This window comes from Caretta caretta, chromosome 2, assembly GCF_965140235.1.
Source record: "Caretta caretta isolate rCarCar2 chromosome 2, rCarCar1.hap1, whole genome shotgun sequence".
Lineage (NCBI taxonomy): Eukaryota > Metazoa > Chordata > Testudines > Cheloniidae > Caretta > Caretta caretta.
This window is the reverse complement of record NC_134207.1, coordinates 69,783,779-69,803,673: the sequence shown is the minus strand read 5'-3', so window position 1 is coordinate 69,803,673 and position 19,895 is coordinate 69,783,779.

Sequence of the window (19,895 nt, the reverse complement as noted above, 5' to 3'; positions counted from 1 at the left end):
AGGAGCCACCCTGGCAAGTGTATGTTTATGTATGTATAAGCCACAGAATCAGAGCTTCGTGGAATAATAATGTGTTCATTAATGTGTCTCATGATTTTGTTTGTTCAGACATGAAGAGCTGGCTTTCATATGTTGTTCTGGTGCCATAATGACATATGTGATTTTCTTCTCTTTTTTAAGAGGCATTTTGTTAGATTCTATTCAGAACCCTTGTAAATTTGTAAAGTCTTGTGAAAATAAACTTCACAAATTGTTGCAATCTCTGCAACATGATTTGAATTTTCACTTGATTTTAGTTTAATTGATGTAAAAATAATTAAAACAGAGTAGTAATATGAAAATCTAATGATTATTTTGACGAATGCAAAGAAAAGCAAAAGTTAAGGGGTGTGCTTTCAGCTCAGTGCATGGGGATTTAGGTACATCTTTTAGAAGGAAGGGAGAGAGAGTTATGTGCAATGGCTGAGTACTCCTCCTCCTCACGTGTGGACAGCTAAAGCCTGGAAGGCAGTAGGCCAATGAAAGGGCAAACCATGACATGTCAAGTCATCCCCCTGAAGGCATGTGCTCCCTGACTTCACACATCTTTGCCCCACATGGAGGGGTGTTTGAGGAGCAAAAAGCATGGCTGCTGAGTTTGCAACAGAACAGGTGTCAAACCACTTAACAGAGAGGAAGGGGTTGATTGGCTATGAGGGCTAGCAACCCATGGAATTCTGTGCTCCTAATTACTTTGGAACTCCTCTGTGCTAAGCCCATTAATTCAGGCCTTGCACCTGGGAGAGGTTCAATAAGCATATACACCTAAAATCTAACAGGTTAATTCCATGGACCAAATATAAATGACAGGGAATTGTGCATTGCAAAGCTCTAAGATCCTCAAGGGATTCTCGTGTTTTATGATGTCATCAGAACCACCAGATGTGTATACAGTAGAAGCTTTGTTCAAAGTTTACCTATTTGTTTTTATAACACATGAAAAACTCTTTTTTGCCTTCAGGTGGCACTGCATAAAAAGTGTTCTTCCTTTGGCAGCAGCTTCCTTCACATCACTCAGAATCCGTTAATATGAGTAACAGATAAACAGGTAAGTAAGGGAAGCATAGAATTCCAGTGAGGGGTTTCTAGTGATATCATACGCGACAAAGATCAAGCTTTGTCACTAAAAGCCCAAGAAGAGATTGCCTTTTGCCTCATTGTTCAACATTTACTTTGAAGATAGAGCATTTCTATTTATTTATATTCCCTCAACCCAAAGGCTCAGATTTCTGTTGTGGCTATGTCTGTAGTATTATGACTGTTTTGCTGTCTGCTACTCTTTAGAGATTTCCACAGAGAAGGCGTTACATTCTATGCAATACTGAATGACATGTACTTTAGTGTTCATAATCCATTAGCGTTCTGGTGGTAAACTATGAAAGGGAAGCCAGAATGGGAAATCCATGAGTCACTAAAAAAAAAAATCCCATATGATAAATAAGAACCCCATTTTTAAAAAATCTTTTAGCGTGCCCTTGGGTTCATGTTTTCAAGCCTTTCTCCACAAGTATGAGGGCTAGAAATTTATTTTTTTAAATGAAAGCTGAGATTCTCATCTAATGACTTGATTCCAGGAGCTGAGTCTTTAAGAAAAAACATCAACTGTTGTGAAACCTATGATAAAATTGCTGGAGTGTGTGACTGAACAGAGAAAGAGTTTGGGGGCAGGATCAGTGGATGCCATTACATAGACCTTTCAGTCATTCAGACTTACAGCTGAAATAGCAGTCTGTTGTCATTCCATGGGCAGGGGCAGGGGCAGGGGCCGGGGGGAGGGGGGGGGAAGAGAAGGAGCGGGAATGGGTAAGTTGTGAATAAGGAATCATTTCTCCCTCCGTACCCAATAGGGAAATCTTCAGTGCAGAGCCTGTTGGCAGCCATCTTTTATTCATTTAATTTAGCTGTAGGTCATGGTGAGTAGAGATTAATTTTGGAATATTTAAAAATTCTTTTAGTTTTAACACCTTTTTGCCCCCCATAGAGTTTCTCCTTTCCTTCCCGTTGCCAGGAAGAAAACTTGCACAGAACCTGTGTGTGTGTGTGTGTTTTAAAAGCTCCATGATTGATCCACTGTACAAGTGACTGAGATCAGTAACAACATCTACTTGTTTATTTTTCACTTCACTGCTCTTGAAGGTAAATTGTCAGATGATGAGTTTGTTCACCTACATAATAGTGAAATTTAAATGTGTAAGTGTTCAAATTATATCATGAGCTTGATTCACTCCAGTTTCTTGCTAGTGTAATTGTACTGTTTTCAGGGGGTTACATTGGCATTAAACTGGAGTAATGCAGTGGTAAATCAGGTCACACATTTCTTTTGTCTGATGGTTTAGTTTTTGTCACTAATGCTTCATATATGGGATGAATTCATCGCTGTGTAACTCAATCAATGTAATGAAAAATCCACTAGACCACAGTACTTCTCAACTTGGCCTCTCAATAATAGTTTATTTAATCTATCATGTGACAGAGGATGAGTAATGAATGAGAGTTTTATTATTACATAATTTAATAATAAGCTTAGTTACTGTGGACTAGATAGAGGATTTGGAATTAAGTCCTAAATTCTAATCCTGGTTCTTCCACTGACTCGCTGTTCTTGGACAACGGGCAAGTCACATAGGCTTTGAAACACCAAAGTATTTAAGCATATGTCTAACTTCACCACATGAGTGGTGCTATTGCAGTCAATGGCACCACTCCCACATTTAAAATCATGCACGTGCTCAAGTGCTTTGCTGGACTAGGAACTTAATCTCTGCCCGTTTCCAAATTTGTAAAACAGGACTAACAATAATAACTTCAGGAGGTAGTGTGAGGATTCATTAGCTAATGCTCATGCAGCATTTTGCATATGTACCTTACTTTATTACCAGTCAGTATAATGACTAGATAATGATCATGAGGGGTACTGAGATCCTGCAACTCCTGTTGACTTCAGTGGGGATTGAGAACGCACAGCACCTCTCAGGATCAGGCCTTAAATATGCTACTTCCTGGGCTCACAGAAACAGCCCATATAAAGGGTTACAGTGTATTGAACTGTATTGTGAAGGAGAAAATATTTGTGCTGGGAAGAGATTAAAAGAGAGGAGATAAATGTTATGCAGTGTCAGTCCTTTATATAATTAATTCATTCATACAGCACAGTGAGATTAATGACTGCAATTATGATCAGGAAATAACAAACAGTTCCACTGTTTTCAGTGTGTTGCTTAAGAGTTGTATAAAGTGTTTGCTGTTGCTATAGGTAATTCAGCCAATAATACAAAACAAACGTCAACGTTCCCTTTCAACAAGAGTGTGTGTGTAGGATGCATCATAGGTGGAGTACATGTGAACTTAGAGCAGCAGTTTAATGAACTAGCATCTATAACATTTTGATTTTTCTTTGCTGCCGTTTTCTATAGCATTGTGAAGTCCTTGGTGGCAATAAAAGGTTAAAATTCAACTGCATCCTGGAAGCGTGAGGTAAAATTGTTTAAAATTTTTCTTAGTGAATGATTCCATATAGAATTTTTAGACTCGAGGAGCAAATTGTCCTGAGGTTAGATTGGGGCATGTAGTATTGCTGATTTGTCTGTGGCAGGATTTGTGACAGATATATATGTTTGCTTGTCTTTTTGGTTTTGTACTATTTGCATCTTTTCCCATCAGTTTTAGGAAGCATTTAGGCCAACATTTTCAAACTTATGTGGATAAACTTACCTTCTCAACTGGCCTCCTTTCCACACGGACTGAGCATCTACAGCTTCTTTTGACTTCAGTGGGAGTCATGAGCGCTCAGTGCCTCTGCAAATAAGATAATTTTTATTTAGGTAATTAACTTTAGGCACCTACATGTGGAAATTTTGACACTAGTAACTGTGACCTTGTATTTATAATTGAATGGCTTTAACAGGTCAGACTAGTAATGTCATTTTAAAGTAGCTTTGCACACCTGGGAATAGCATGTTCTATAGAGCTACAGAGAAATAGAGCAAAATATTTTGATAAGGAAGGAAAGGTTTCACAAATGTTCTGGACTTCTTTGTGTGGTTGTCAAACCTGCCCATCTGGTCCTTCATTTTTCTTTTGAATCCAGGTGAAATATTTTGAACTTATGAAAATTAAAACTATTTCCCATACTTGTGGCCAATTTCATGCTGGCGGAACTCCGCTGCAGTCAATAGAGTTGTGCCAGCAGTTGGAGCCCTGGGGGATTACAGCCAGACTGTAAAATCAGACAGTGACACACATGGTCTATTTTGTGGGTATTCCCCCTTGTTTTACTCAGCCGATGGAAATTATGTGTCATGTCAACGGTGCTGGAGATGTCCCTGTGCCCAGCAACTCAGCCACTCTGTCCTCTGTATTCATGTCAGCTACTGCTATCCTGTCTAGGCTTGTTTCTGGGGAAAATGGTGGGGCCACTCCATTGCAGATCAATATACAATACTGAGCAGGGGAAGTGACCTCTTTTGTCACTGCCAGAGTCCCTAGCAGAGGCAGAAATATTGCTATACATTTACTTTCATGGTTTTTTCCAGTCCATGAATGTAAGTTATAAGGAATAGTTTTACAATTGACAGTATTATATCCATAATCTATAGAGTTAAACTCTATAGATAATATAACAGTGGCTAGGTAATTCTTCAGAGTACTTCTTGCATCACGAGAGAAAACCAAACTTCAAGTGTCTCCTCTCCTTTCTGAATAGAAAGGCTTTGATGGAGGGGGTTTACCTCACAATGCTCATCTCCAGAGAGTGCTCAGTTCCATAGCATTGTCACCTGTGGGAGGCCTGTGCAGCTCCAGCAAAATGCACAAACCCTGAGCTTTGGTGAGATTAGTAGAAGAAAAATCATGACTCTGCACATCTCCCAGCACTGGTAGTCTATGTTGCCAGCAGTTAGCCCACCACTGCTTGTCCTGCTATGACCCTTCCCAGGGGCTCATGTGGCATGCAGCAATTTTTGTAGCTTTGATCAACATTGCACATGCTGGTTTCAGAAGGGGTCGTGCATAGAGCAGCATGTTTCCCTGGCTCTCCCTATCTCTGGCTGGTTACAGCTCCTATCCTGACACACAGCATGGCACACCAGTGCTGTCTACATAAGAAAAGCATACGACATTCACGAAAGTGGCTTATTATTTATTTGTATTACAGAAGTGCCTACAAATCCAAAATGAGATTAGAGTACCATTGTGCTAGGCATTGAACAGGCATAGTAAGATACAGTCCTTACCCTCAAGAGTTTAAAGTCTAAACAGACAAAGAGAATGCAGTGTGAGAAAGGATATAGAGGTATAGGAACATGGGTAAGGTCACACAGCAGAGATGGGAATGGAATTGAGGTCTCCTAAGGTCCCATCCAGGTACTATATTTACTGGACAAACAATGCCTCTCAGATGAACTAAATTGGTTTAGAAACTGCTATAGTTAAATAGGTGCAACCTTTTTGTGTAGACACTCTTATTTTTTAAGAATGCCATGTATTAATGTAGCTTAAGTCAGTAGGGAATTGATTTTATGGTAAGTCAATATATGGTGCTTTTAAACTGAAATACGAGTGTCCACCTAGGCAGTTGCACCTATCTAACTAAAGCAATTTCTAAACCCAGGCAGTTAACTAATGACAGTTTTCTCATGTAGACAAGCCCAGAGATTAGCTTGCTATGTGGTGAGTTAGAGCAAACTGTATCTCTTTTTTTCCCCCTCCAAGTTGTTGCCTGACCTATTTTGCATGGAGATGCCACTTTTTGGTTGTCTTCTTGTCGGGGGTTGGAGGTGAGCATTTAGCCCAAACATATTTGGGTAACACTGTACCATTGGACAAATGTACTGCAGAAAAATGAGTGAAAATAGACAAGTAACTTATGAATTGTAGCATTTGAGCCATGCTGAAATTATATTTAGCAATGTAAGTCCATTTAGAACACATTTAAGGATGGATTTAGATATTTTTCCAAAATATAATTTAAATTGACTGAAAATGAAATCTAATCAATGTAATACATTAGGAGCACACTTCTGCTAGGGATCTGCCCCTCACTTTATGTTGTAGTGAAGGAAATGCAGGTATCAGGGAGATTAACTTTTCACTTTGGGACACCTAGGCTCAAACCTGACCTATATTATGAATGACCATGAGTTTGGTCTCTAGTAGACACTTGTCCACAGCATAAAATTTGGAATGATGCTCTTTGCTCTGGACTGGAATGGCAGAGGCAATTGTAGTTTAGGATCATGGCTCATTGGGTAGGTCTTGGGTAAACTTTCACACTGCTGATTATACCAGGTATTAACTAGTACGGGGATTCTCAAACTTCATTGCACCACGACCCCCTTCTAACAACAAAAATTAAGACATGACCCCAGGAGTGGGGACCGAAGCCTGAGCCCGCTCGAGCCCAGCTGTCCCAGGAGGGCTCAGACCAAAGCGTGGAGCCTGCAACCTGAGTCCTGCCACCCAGGTCTGAAGCCTGAGGGCTTGGGCTTTGGCCCTGGGCAGTGGGGCTTGGGCTTTGGGCCTAGGCACCAGCAAGTCTAATGCCAGCCCTGGTGACCCCATTAAAATGGGGTCCTGACCCACTTTGGGGTCCTGACCTATAGTTTGAGCACCGCTGAACGAGTGCAATAAAGCCTCAATCCAGTAAAGCACACAGAACTTTGTGTTTGAGTGGTCCCATTTATTTCACTCTCATCCTTAAATGTACATGTTCAAGTGCTTAGCTGGTTAGGGCTGGAGTCTCTTACTGACATAGTCAAGAAGAAGACTATTGTATACTAAATAGTACTAAGGTTAATTATGCCTAGTGATGATGATAATATTAACAATAGTGACATAGCTAAATCCCCATGTACTGTGCTGAAAAAGTGCTAACTTAACTAATGGTAACAGGGCACATAATTCACTGCTTTAATTGCCCTACTTTGTTCAGTACAATTTGTATCCTTTTTGCAAAGGAGTTCAGAAAGTAAACTAGATTGCTTGTCCAGTTACATTTTTATCCCTTTCACAATGCACATCTCAGTCTAGCTGAAGTTCTTGTTAAACTCATTTATCATTTGCACCATGGCAATATACGTTGAGTGTTTGTATGTGTATTACTGCCCTGGTATCGCTTGTATTGGCAAACCTTGAAAAAATAAATAGTGTCCTTAGAAACTGTAAACTGAAGGTGGAAACATACTCAGTGCTGCAGTGCTTCTAATTGCCTTTAACATTCCAAAATACTACAAAGATCACCCAGGCATGACTTGTTTGATGATAATTGTGCAATATTCAGTGACATAAATTGCCAGCACTGCATCTTAGGTTGAATGTTAGAATAGTAGTTAGGGACCCAGTCCTAGCTGTCCTTATTCATTTTTCCCTAGTGTAGACTGAGCTCCAACTGTAGGACTGGGCTCTGTTTTCGAGAGGTTTCAAGCTATTCACTAGCAGTCTTTCATTATGGTAGAAACAGTTCAGCATCTTGTAGTGGGTCAGGACTGCTGATGGCCTTATGCTCATCTGTCTGTAGCAGATGTAGAGCTGGTCCAGGGCTACCCGGTATGATTATTGTAAAACCTTCTCAGGACCTGCTCTGTATAGGAAATTACACCCATTAAATCAATTTCAGTCTTTAAATTTAACACTCCCCTGAAAAGCAGCACTTCTCTCCCAGCCTCTTGACTTCTATTTCCCCTGCTCCCTCATCCTACCTTCCTCTGCAGTGTTGCATGTAATCATTACTGGTGATTTACCTTACTTAGATTGTAAGCTCTTCAGGGCAGGGCCTCCTGTGCTTCGTAAATAATGTAATAGCAGCAATATGAAATGTAATGGGAAACATTGACTGAGGCAACCAAAGATAATGCAACAACATTGGAAAATTGTTTTCCTCCTGCCTCCTCATCTGCTGCTGAAAATGGCAAATTTGTAATACAGATTTTTGCAATGGAGTTTTACATTTGTATAAAATGTTGTACTTTTTCTCGCTGTTTGAATATGCAGGCCCACACATCTTAAAAATAGATTGCCTTTGATTTGTCTTTTTGTTCCTTTGACAGCTCTCTTCTACAGTGGTGCTCTTCTCAAAGTGAGGATGGCTTGGTCCCAAATCTAAATGAGTATCTATTGTGCATCTTTTGTTACAATCTCTCCAGTCAGTGAATGCACTATCGTTACCTAGTGATCTAGGTTCCCAAGTTTCATACAGTGCATTTTGCAAAATTCAATAGCAAACTTGTATTTTATGCTGGTAGAAGAGCCAATTTACTATGGGCAACAATAACTTTTCACTTTACTCTGCAATTTATTGTATTAAAATATCTCCATGTATTCTGTGACCTCAAACCCATGCACTCCTTCAGGAGTGTGCTGAGGGCTTTATTCAACAAATAGAATTCAAACTCAAATTGGTCACCTGTTTTTCTTTGAAGACCTCAGTATTTTCCTCCTGAAGAAAAGATTGAAATAAGACCTAACTGCTTTTTTAAAAAACAAACAAAAATTTTTGTTTGCAAGACATTTTATATGAAACACTTTTTCATTCTGATTGTCTTAAAATGTAATTATTTTCAAAGGAATTATTTTCACATCCCTTAAGCTGCGCTGTAGACTTTCAGATAAACACATTTTGCAATGCTTGTACATTTTCAGATATTAAACTTTTATAATACTTCTCCATGTATTTTTCTAGTAACTAAAGGATCACCAGCTTTTTTGCCCACTTAAACCTAAGTAGCCAATTTGTGGTACACTTCAGAAATCTAAGGTTTTCTCCATAATTTTTTCTGAACCATGTTTTCTCTGCTTAGTTATATTTTTATGCATAATTTTTCTTCTGAATTTTGGAAAAAGTTTACTTGTTTGTGTTCCGATAACAGGAAGATCTTTGAAGGCAAAATCTGGTTTGTAGCTTTTTTTCCCCTTTAAGTACTTGCTGACCATTTTTATTCATGTTGCTCTTTTTATAAGAGGAAATCATAAAAATCCTATTAGACAAACAGATAAATAAAGAGAAGATTTTACAGAATCTGTTGATAGAACAATAACACTCTGATGGAGTTTTCTAGGGAGATAGTTTGAATTTTTTGTTTGTTTTTAAATGCTATTAGAGCCTAATCCTGAGAGTTGCTTCCTCTTAAAGTTTAATTTCTATATAAATCAATGGAAGTAGAAGGTACTTAGCACTCCACAGGACCTGCCTGAACATTAGGCTTTGATCCAGAAAATCACTTAAGCAAGTGTTTAATCTTACTTTCATTTTTTATTTCAATAGGGCTGCTCCACATGCTTAAAGTTAAGCATGTGCTTACCACTTTTCTGGGTTGGGTCTTTAATGGGCAACACATATGGAAACATATCTATTAGGATATGACAATAGAAGTTGTGAACTGGTCAGAAGGTGGACTGGTCAGACAGCTCAAGGACCAGTAATCTGCCGCTAACACACAGCTCTACACATCCTTCACGATGTGTAACTAAACCACTAACACCAAGCGAAGAGCAGGAAAAATGATTAAAGATCTTGAAAACATGACCCATGAGGGAAGATTGAAAAAATTGAGTTTTTTTAGTCTGGAGAAGAGAAGACTGAGGGGGACATGGTACTAGTTTTCAAGTACATAAAAGGTTGTGACATGGAGGAGGGAGAAGAATTGTTCTTCTTAACCTCTGAGTATAGGAGAAGCAGCAATGGGCTTAAATTGAAGTAAAGGAGGTTTAGGTTGGACATTAGGAAAAAATTCCTAATTGTCAGGGTGGTTAAGCACTGGAATAAATTGCTTAGGGAGGTTGTGGAATCTCCATCATTGGAGATTTTTAATTTTTAAGAGCAGGTTAGACAAACCCCTGTCAGGAATGGTCTAGGTAATCCTTTGTCCTGCCATTAGTGCAGAGGCCTGGACTAGATGACCTCTTAAGGTCCTTTCCAGTCCTATGATTCTAAGATGGCCCAGTGTTTGGACAAGATCAACTCAAAACACCTGGTTGAAGCTGAACTGAAGCAAACAGTGGTGGTGATGGTGGGCAGAGGAAAGCTTTTGAAGACTTTGCAGCCAACATGCAATTTCCTTTGGTGGAATGGTACATAACCATGGTTGGTCAGTTTGGGCTGTAGTTTGAATACTCCTGGATTTCTCACTGATGCAAAGCTGTCACATAGCAGCATCCATGATTAGTGCATTTGATCTTCTCCAGTTGACTAGCAGACTTTGTCCCATCCTGGTGGATTGTGACCTGGCTTCAGTTATTCATGCCTTTGTCACTTCTTGGATGAAGTACAGCAATGCAATATCTCTGGACATGAACACATCAGCACTTAGGAAACTCCAAGTGGCATAGAATGCTGCTTTGCATTTCCTCAGCAATGTGGGCTACCTTGTTCACATCATACCTGTCCTTTGTTCTCTTTGCTTGCTTCCTGTAGAATTCTGAATCAAGTTCAAAGGGCCTTATCTTCAAGGTCCTCTATAGCTGGTGCACAGAATATATAAAAGATTGCCTAAAGCTCTAGGATGAGGGCCAGGGCTGACAACTTTGCTCCTCTGATACTAAGGAAGTCTCCAGACAAAGGCTAAAGCTCATCTGCACGGGAGACAGAACTTTCTCAGGGGCTGGTCAGAGACTGTGAAATGAACTCCCCCCAAAACTAAGGACTATCACAAATCTCACCACTTTCCACTCCAAGTGCAAGACACATATCTTTGACCTTGCCTTTTCTAACATAAACACGTAACCATAGGTATATTTGTGTGTTTTTTTTTAAACCTTTCCAAACAAGATATTCCATAGCACATACTTCTCCCCCTAGGGAAAGGATGAGAACAAACACTTGTCAGATGCATAGTCATGCTGCTTAACTACTACTGGAAGGTGCTCAGATACTGTGATGATGGGTGTGGTAGAGAACCTACGTAGAACAGAAGTTCATTCACTAAAAATTCAACAGTAAGCATTCGCATGTGGCAAATCCATGTATACTAATTATATTTGGTCTGAATTAAATGTATGGGATTTAGATTCAAATCCTCTTCACCTTACTTGCTCAAATAGACCCTTGATTTCAAGTTACTAGTAACTGGATTTGGGTTAAAATTAATGGAACTCTTTTGAATTCATACATTTTAATTACATCTAAAATTGGTTCCTATTTTTGTGGCTGGAAGTCTAACAAAACAGAGCCCCAGGTCATCCCAATGGCTTATGTAAGCGGAGATGTCCTAATGTGGTCAGATCATTCTCATGGGGTATGCAGAGGATCATCCTTCACCCCCATTCTGATCAAGATCCTGTGGGTGCTATAGGGACTTTTCTCAACAGTGCTTGAGAGAATGGAGCAGAGAATCAGTCTCTCTAGGACATTGTTCCCTGCTGACCCTAGGGGATTTCCACTCTGAAATCTGAGTGGGGTGAATGCTGCTTAGAATGGCATTAACTCCTGCTGGGTCCCCTCCACGCATGCTACTCAATAGGAACTCAACCAGTAAAGTCATGTTGGCTGGGGAGAGGATGGGCAGAGAAACAACTTTGATGGGCACCATCTATGCAGGATGCCTCCAGTCTCTGATGTTCCTGCCTTGTGTATCACTAGCCTCTACAGGGTTAGGAGGCCTCACTTCTCCACTCCTTGGACCCAAACCCCTTCCCTTGATGGAAAGTTTTCCAGAAAACTGTGGGGTGACCCTGGTTGAGTTTTCTACCTTGTGCCCATCTCCTGCAGATTTTTCAATAAGGAGGGGCTGAGATAAGAGACAGCCAAAAGTGGTCATGTGGGGGACTATACTAGGTTTCCTCTAAAAGCCAGAGTCTGGTGGCTGAGGGACATTTCCTGTTTTTAAAAAGCCTTTTAATTTTGTCCTCCTTACATGTGCAAAACCCAGAAAGTTAAAGCTATTTTACATTGCATACATTACATTTTGTCTCTTCAGTGTATGAGTAACACAATTCATCTTTCCTGATAGTTGTTGGCAGACAGTCTTGCTAAAATTAGTCTTGTCTATTAATAGGGAAACTTTAGCTAGACCAAAACCGTACATTTGTATTGTATATTGTAACACTACAATGGTGTCCTCTATTTCTTTTCATTCTGCCGTAAAACTCTGACCTCTGATTACAAGGGAGGGTGCTCGCTAAGCCAGATGTCTTAACCACATTCAGATAAGTCACTCATCACCTTTTTTGAAAGCAGTGTTACATATAGCAGTGTGGGTGATGCATAGCTTTTGCTTTCCGCTCAATCTTTCCAAAGCTAACAGAAGCAGGATTTGAAAGTGCATTAGCCCTGTTGTGTCAGCTGGTTAGGCAGCAAGTCCTAGAGGATGAGACTGATTATTTCAATGAAAAACTGAGGTCAGATTGCCAGGAGAGGTGTCTGCATACTGTTTAATATTGGAACCAAAAATAACAACCAGGGGAAAAAATACTTGGCTAATAAACTTGGTTCCAGACTTGCCTTTTGTGATCACAAGCAAGTCTGATGACCTTGAACTGAGTAACTGTTTGAAACACTTTTAGACCTAAATTTTTAACAGACAAATAATCAACATACCCCCCCTTACCAAAAGTTCTACATTTGGATTCCTTGTTCAGACCTAATTCTTTCTGGCTTAAGCCAAATAACTAATGTTCTCACCTTATTTCATATGCTTAAAAACACAAACAGTATACCCCTGCCCCAAATGTTGGCATGTGATTATGGATTACTGATGAACCTATTGGAATTGTGGGACGCTGAATTCATTAATCTTCAAACAGGCTTGCTAGCCCTTCTTGTGTACTGCCCCTCTCAGGGCACTCTGAACACTTGTGTGTAAATCCTCAACCTAGTGCCCAGCCTGAGGAGTCAGATTGATAAGGGGTAGCTCCACTGAGGGACTGGAGGAGAAAAATCCATCCCTCTCATAGTCCGGAGGCCAGGGAGCAGCTCTTCAGAGTGCTCTTCAAGAGTGCTGCCACAGCTCTCCCACTGCAGCCTTTCCTCTGGGCACTGATAGACAGGGAGCTGCCATACAGCAGAGCTCTGTCCCAGGCAGACGTAAACACCCCTGTGTGTCCATCCTCTCTCTCCTCCCTCCCACATTCTTTATGTAGTAGATCTGCACCAGTTCTGCTACCAGGGGCTTTCTGCAACTGGTGGAGGTCGGGCTAAGGTTTACTACATGTTCCTAAATTTTTGCCTGTGAAATAAAACTCCGTATGTCCAAACTGGAAAAAAAAAGTTTCCTTCAGATCTAATAAATGCATAAATTTGTCAGGTACAAAATGCAGTTTTCATCAGACACTTGAGTACAAGAGCTGTGTACGTACTTTGCTTTCTGAACGACCAGACACACGACTGTATAGGGCAGAAGGACTGCAAAGAGCCATACCCCATGAATAGTTTGGTAGAAGGATAACATGTCCCCCACCACATTGCTAAGATCCAACCTTTTCTTTCTATCCAAACAGCCAAACTCTTACCCTCTCCCTTCTTGACTGCTATTGCCTTCTCCCCTGCAGCCTTATTGCACCAACTTTACCCTCCTCCAGTCCCTACAAAGAATAGCTGCTACGATCATCTTCCTTGCCCATGATTCTGATCACATCTCCTCCCTCAGTCCTTTTTGAAGCTGTCCACTGGCTCACCCTGTCCCACTGGTGTCCTTACATTCAAGCCATTCATGACTCCACCACTCTCGATCCACTCATGTCTCTTATCGCGCTATGTCAATTATGCAGGCCTTCTCTACCCGTTTGTCAGCTTCTCACACAAATGTCTCTGCACTTTTCTTCCATGCTACCACCTTTTCACTGAATGATCTCCCTTGAACTGATCCAAAAGGCCACTGCCCTTCTGCTCCTTCAGATCTGAAGATCCAGCTGTAACAAATGACCAATTAATGATTGAGGGGCAGCCAATTTAGGTTGGGGGGCAGATGGGCATGGCTGGCACTTATTTTATTTATAATAAAAAAATTGAAAATGTATCAATGTATATAAAATTGTATATATTTTGATTCTCCTTCTACCAAAATTCTTCATCTGTCCTTGTCTTCTTGTAAGCTCTTCAGAGGTGGGGGGCCTCCCATCTTCATATGTATTTGTAGAACGCCCGTCACAATAGAGACCTTGATCCTATTTGGGGCCTCTGGGTGCTACTGTACAATACATATTAAACAATTAAAATAGCTTGTGTGCTCACTTTTGTACCACAATGTTTGGTACCAAGGCAGAATTGTAAATCTATATTTAGAGCTGATTGACATCAGCAGTCGTCCTTCACAACACTGTCAACTTGGTATTAACATCTGCAAAAGTATGTCTGCATCGTGTATCCCTTCAGATCACTTACCTGTAGGCTAACTTACATCAGGTCCCCTTTTCACTTATAAGCCATTGTTCAAAATATCTTTGTTTCTAAATAACTGCTTGTATGTAAAGGTTAAAGAATAATACTATCAAGAGATTCTAAAATCTGAGCCACAGTTTCAAGTTCATATCACACAGTAATTAATAATCTTTGCAACTAACATTCCTTTACAGATCTAGTCACAGTAAAAGCCATATGAAAAATGTTAAAGTCTGCAAGTGAAAACATTGGGAAGTGATTTATCTCAGTAGGGAGGGAGTTAATCTTTTTCCAGTTTTTGTCTGGATATTCATGGGTTTTATTTCATAGATAAGACTCTGCCACCATAAGCAAACTGGAATGAGAGCTGTAAAAGTCATATGGGTGGAGACAATATTAGTCAGCACTAGCACCAGAGCAAATGTGATCATCAGTTATAAATATCTTACTTGATGAAGTTAAGTGATATGAATAATTTTATGCGACATTTTAGAAGTACCCATTTGCAGCTGTTCTATCAGTCTAAAAATTACAAATATGAGCAAATACAGAATCACAAATGACTGAAAAAGAACTATGGTATTTAAGCATTTCAAGGTGTGTATTTTGGGTGGGGGTGGTTGAGAGTGTGCTTGGCATCGCAAGATTCAGAACGTTTTGTAACAAAACTAATCCCAGAAATGTTTCAAGGGTTGTGTTTTAGCAAGCAAGTGTACTTCTTAAAAGTTTGTCTTTTATAGTTCAGTGTTAACTGTGGGCCAAATTCATCCTTGGTGTAAGTCCTTGTGGCCTGATTTCTGGCTGCCATGGAGAAACACACAGGAGGAAAGAAAAGAGGTTCTTGTAGACTTTACTTCCGATTGTTCTTTTGAGGAGACAAGGTTTGTTATGTTCTCCCCAGCTATCCTGCCATGGAATGGACAGGGGTTTGAGCTTGAGAAATCACGGATCGCTCAGGGCCTCATGAGGGATCACCCTCACCTCCTAACCAGCATGGCTTTTTTCCTTCTCTAGTAGGGGGCCACAGCTTTCTTTTCAAATAATTAGAATATATCATTCTCTGCATTGGGATTCTAATAATCAGGTAAAGGCTCAAGGAGAGTTTAACCCTCTTACTTAGATTGTAAGCTCTTTGGGACAGGGACAATCCCTTGTTCTGTGCTTGTACAGTGCGTTGCACAATGTGGTCCTGGTCCATGAGATGCTACGGTAATACACATAAGAAAAACCACAAGAACATGCAAGCGATCCCATTGACTTCAATGGGAATATTAGTGTTAATAAAGCAGGATTTGCCTCGAATGGCCATGGCTAAAGAATGAGGAGAGCTGGCTGCTTAATGATCTGAAATTAGGATTTCTGAGATAATAAATGTTAAATGCCCTGCAGATGCTGATTGAAATATAAATCAAAGGACATTGGTTCTGCAAGTACGTGAAATCTACTATACTGCTTTCTCTCAAAGTATTACAGGTAGCCTTTAAATAATGTATGTGTTCAGACCAGGTTACAATGGCTTTTATAATAGTCAAAGTTTGCTCTAAGGTGAGCACATTATTTTTATACACCAGCTTCTTGTGTGAATTTGAAGACAAGATTGGCTCCAGATGACCTTAAAGCCATCTTTCTCCTAAATATCAAGAGTTTTCTCCTTTTTTCTTGAAAACTATTGATTAATTACTGACATTTCAGTAAACAGAGAAAGATTTGAAATAATTTTTGTGATATGCACTTTGCTTGCCATAAAGGGAAATTATTGTTGTTTGCCAGATTAAAGACATCAACCTGTCTTTCCGAAACATGCAGTTTGGTCACAGGAATACTTCTGGTGGATAAGGACAGTAGGGGCTTTGTCAGTTGACCTTTTTATGATTAAATTTTCATTTTTGAAGAATCAAAATCAAGTTTTTAATTTTTTCACACATTCAGTGATGTTGAATTGTTTATAAAAGTGAACTGACATGGTTATAAAACTACACAAAAATCCTCTTAAGGGACCAGATCCTCAGTTGGGGTCAATTGGTATAGCTCTGACATCAATGAGGCTATGTCAGTTTTCAGGTGGTGAGCATCTGGCCCAAAGTCCCAAATTATTAGCAAAACAGACTGCTACAATCTGTACTCTAGATTTAGAAATTAGAGGCCTGATCCTTTAAATACATATTGGGTTCAGTGCTGACTACCATGAGTATTTCCACTGAAGTCCTGAACCATCAACTCAGGTCTAATGGCCTAATCCTGTAAACCCTTATTCATGTGATGAGTCCCATTGACTTCCATGGGACTAATCACAGTAGTGAAATTAAGCAAGTGTGTGAGTATGTGTGGGATCAGGCCTTAGTCCCATCGAAATCAAGGGGATGATTTGTGTGATAAATGTTATTATGTAACATTGAGGAGCGGATCTTTGGAACATAGACTAAGGAAAAAAAAGTCCACTGTTTTTGTTAAAGTATTTGTGCTTTATCCAAGTGCAGTGCTACTGGACAAAGTGTTTACAATGGGAGTACTTGCTCATGATACAATAGTTAGCACTACATTCTTGGACTTTGACCGGACTAATTGCATGAGTAAGGGTCAGCAGAACTAGGCCCCTAGATCTGAATTCAGGGTTCTGTGTTTCCCCTATTTTAGTTGAGTATATCACTAAGGGCTTGTTTACACTGAAAATGGTACAGCTGTGTTGCTGTAGCATTCCAGTGTAGATACTACCTATGCCAATGGGAGACGTTCGCCTGTCAGTGTAGATAATCCACCTGCTTGAGACATGGTAGCTCGGTCAATGGAAGAATTCTTTTGTCAATTTAGCACTGTCTACTTGGGGACTTAAATTGGCTTAAGCAACACCACTCAGGGGTGTGGATTTTTCACACTCCTGACTGATGTAGTCAGGGGTACTGGAACAATTTGTATCGTGTGGGTGCTGAGGGCCATTGAACCAAACTGTAAATCCTGTATATAATGGAAACCATTTCAAGCAATGGTGTGCTGCCCACCAGCACCCCACCAGTTCTAGCAGCTATGGATGTAGTTAAACTACCCAGTTTTCTAGTGTAGACCAGGCCTAACACTTTGTGGATTCCAGGGCCAGAAGAGATCCTTGTGATCATCTAGTGTGACCTCCTGCATAACACAGGCCGTAGAACCTCCCCAAAATTATTCCTCTGAGATTAAAGCAGTGTAAAAGACCAGGGAATACGGCTTTCTTACAGATGGCATCGTATGGATTGTTGCGGGGCAATACAAGATGTTGAATTTAGGTCTTGGTAGTCAGTAAAAGCCTTTACATTCAGGGCTTTTTGTTAAGAATTTGCAAATCTACATGTTAAGAATTTGGCCTCTCAGAAAGGGAGGTTTCTTTGGCGCTTAGTTTTAGTTCATGTGGTCATGATTGTGTAGGATACAGAATACCACTGAATTCTTGAAGATGGATGTTAATAAAATCAAAAGGAAACAAGTACGTTAAGTACTTGCTTATTCACTTTGCTGAAATAGGGCCAGTGATAGCGGTGAAACCACAGCTAGAATACTGGACAATCCAATATCAGAAGGGCATTGATAAATTTGGAGGAAATTAAATAAAGGGCAGTAGAAGTTATTAAGGAGCAAGAGAAGCTGATTTATGAGGAAAGTTTAATTTAAACTAACTATTGGAGCTGGTTGGAAAATGAGGGAGAAATCACACACTCCTTGTGATTCCTCCCACCCTCCATTTTCTGAAGAAATTTCAAATTTTTCTGACTAGATCTGGTCTAAATTTGCAGACCTTCATGCTGCAAAAGCCATGGAGGGATGACGATTTGGGGTTTGCATGGAGTAGATTAGGAGAATGTTTGGCTGTTGCATTTAGGCCCTAGCTCTACAAAGTACTTAATTCACTTGCTTAACTTTAAGCAAATATGTAAGTTATTTGTGGAATAAGGATGGATTTAAATACTTACTTACATACATACAGTACTTACATGCTTTGCTGAATTGTGGCTTTCCTGGTTGGTATGTTATGTTATGTTTTGAGTCATGGTGCTATTCTGATGTGGATGTGAATTTAAGTTTAGTCAGGGTACCTAATGTTCACCTATAGGTTTCTTATGTTAAATCCAAATAAATACAGTAAATGAGCCCTGAATGATATATGATACTGCAGGTTGTAAGAACCAAGGAGCCAGAAGAACTGTATATTAATACAAGGCTAGAGGATACAAGTAATATGATGAAATTCAACTAAGAGAAATATCTGCTGAATTGATGAATTTCCTGAGTTGTATTCGCAGTAGGAGTGTCTCCCAAGGAATTAGTAGAATCCCCATCATGAATGCCATTTGAAAAAGACTGAACAAAGCTCTCCACAATGTACTGTTAATGAACAGTCATGCAGTGGCTGGGAGATGCACAAGATAAATGAGTATGTCTTGTGAATTTTTAACTTCTGTGATTCTGGTAACCAAAATTTTCATGTAGTCTTTCTTCCATCGTATTTTTTATGCCAACATGGGCTTTCCATTCCTCCCCTCAACCCTCCCCTCCCAAATTTCATACTTGATTTTTACTTGTTTTTAACAGATTGTTCTGGCAAACCAGCATGCAAATGATCCTCAAGAATATCTGTTCATATAGTATTGAATAACAATCTGTTTTAAGTACACCTGTGATAGTTTCTTAAATTACAAACCTAATGCTATTAAACAGCACTTTTTCATCTAGTTTACTTGCCTCTGCTGCTATTATAAATTGCAGTAATAGTAGCCTTAATTCACATCTTGATAAAAAGTTTTATTACAGTTGCAAACCAATTTGTCAGGACTAGTTATTATATAAAGAAACATGTGCACATTAGAAATGTAAAGCTTTAAATGTAAGCTTCTTGCTGTGATAAAAACCTGTAAAATCTTGTAATTTAAAATGGTCAACACTCTTAGAAATAATAAAGCAATAATTCTAAATCAATAATTATTTTCCAGTCCTGAAACTGCGCCATACACCACTTCCTTTTTTCTTGCCCCACCCCAGAAAATGTTTCTGAGGGGAGAAAAATGTTAAGAATTAGCATCTGGAAACCCTGGAGAGGGAATCCTAATGCTGATTGTCCTCTGCAGTTCAAGATGGCAAGAGAGCATTTAAATTCAAAAGAGCTCAAAATTATATCCTTTTGTTTGAAAAATTGTACTGTGAATACAATATACTCCTATAGCATGATAAATAGATGTCTGACATGGCACAACACAAACTGTATTTTTTTTAAAGAGCAGGTCTAACCCTCAAAAGCAAAAATAAGCCTAAAATAGCACTAAACCAATAAGACAATCTAATTGCTTAGAGACAGTTTGCATGCTCAGATTATAGCAGTGTGTCAGTCCTTTTTTAGATCAGTCTCTTCTATGCAAACAGGCATTCTTCAGCATCTAAGTATGTCCCTGTGGCAGTCTGCTAAGAAAAACATGAGGGGAGATCTATCCTACATCATTCTTTCCGCTAGCTGCTCCCAGTGATTTATTTGAAGTCTCGAGAACAGCTTATCTATTGAGATAGAGAAGTACAACCCTAGTGCCTACCT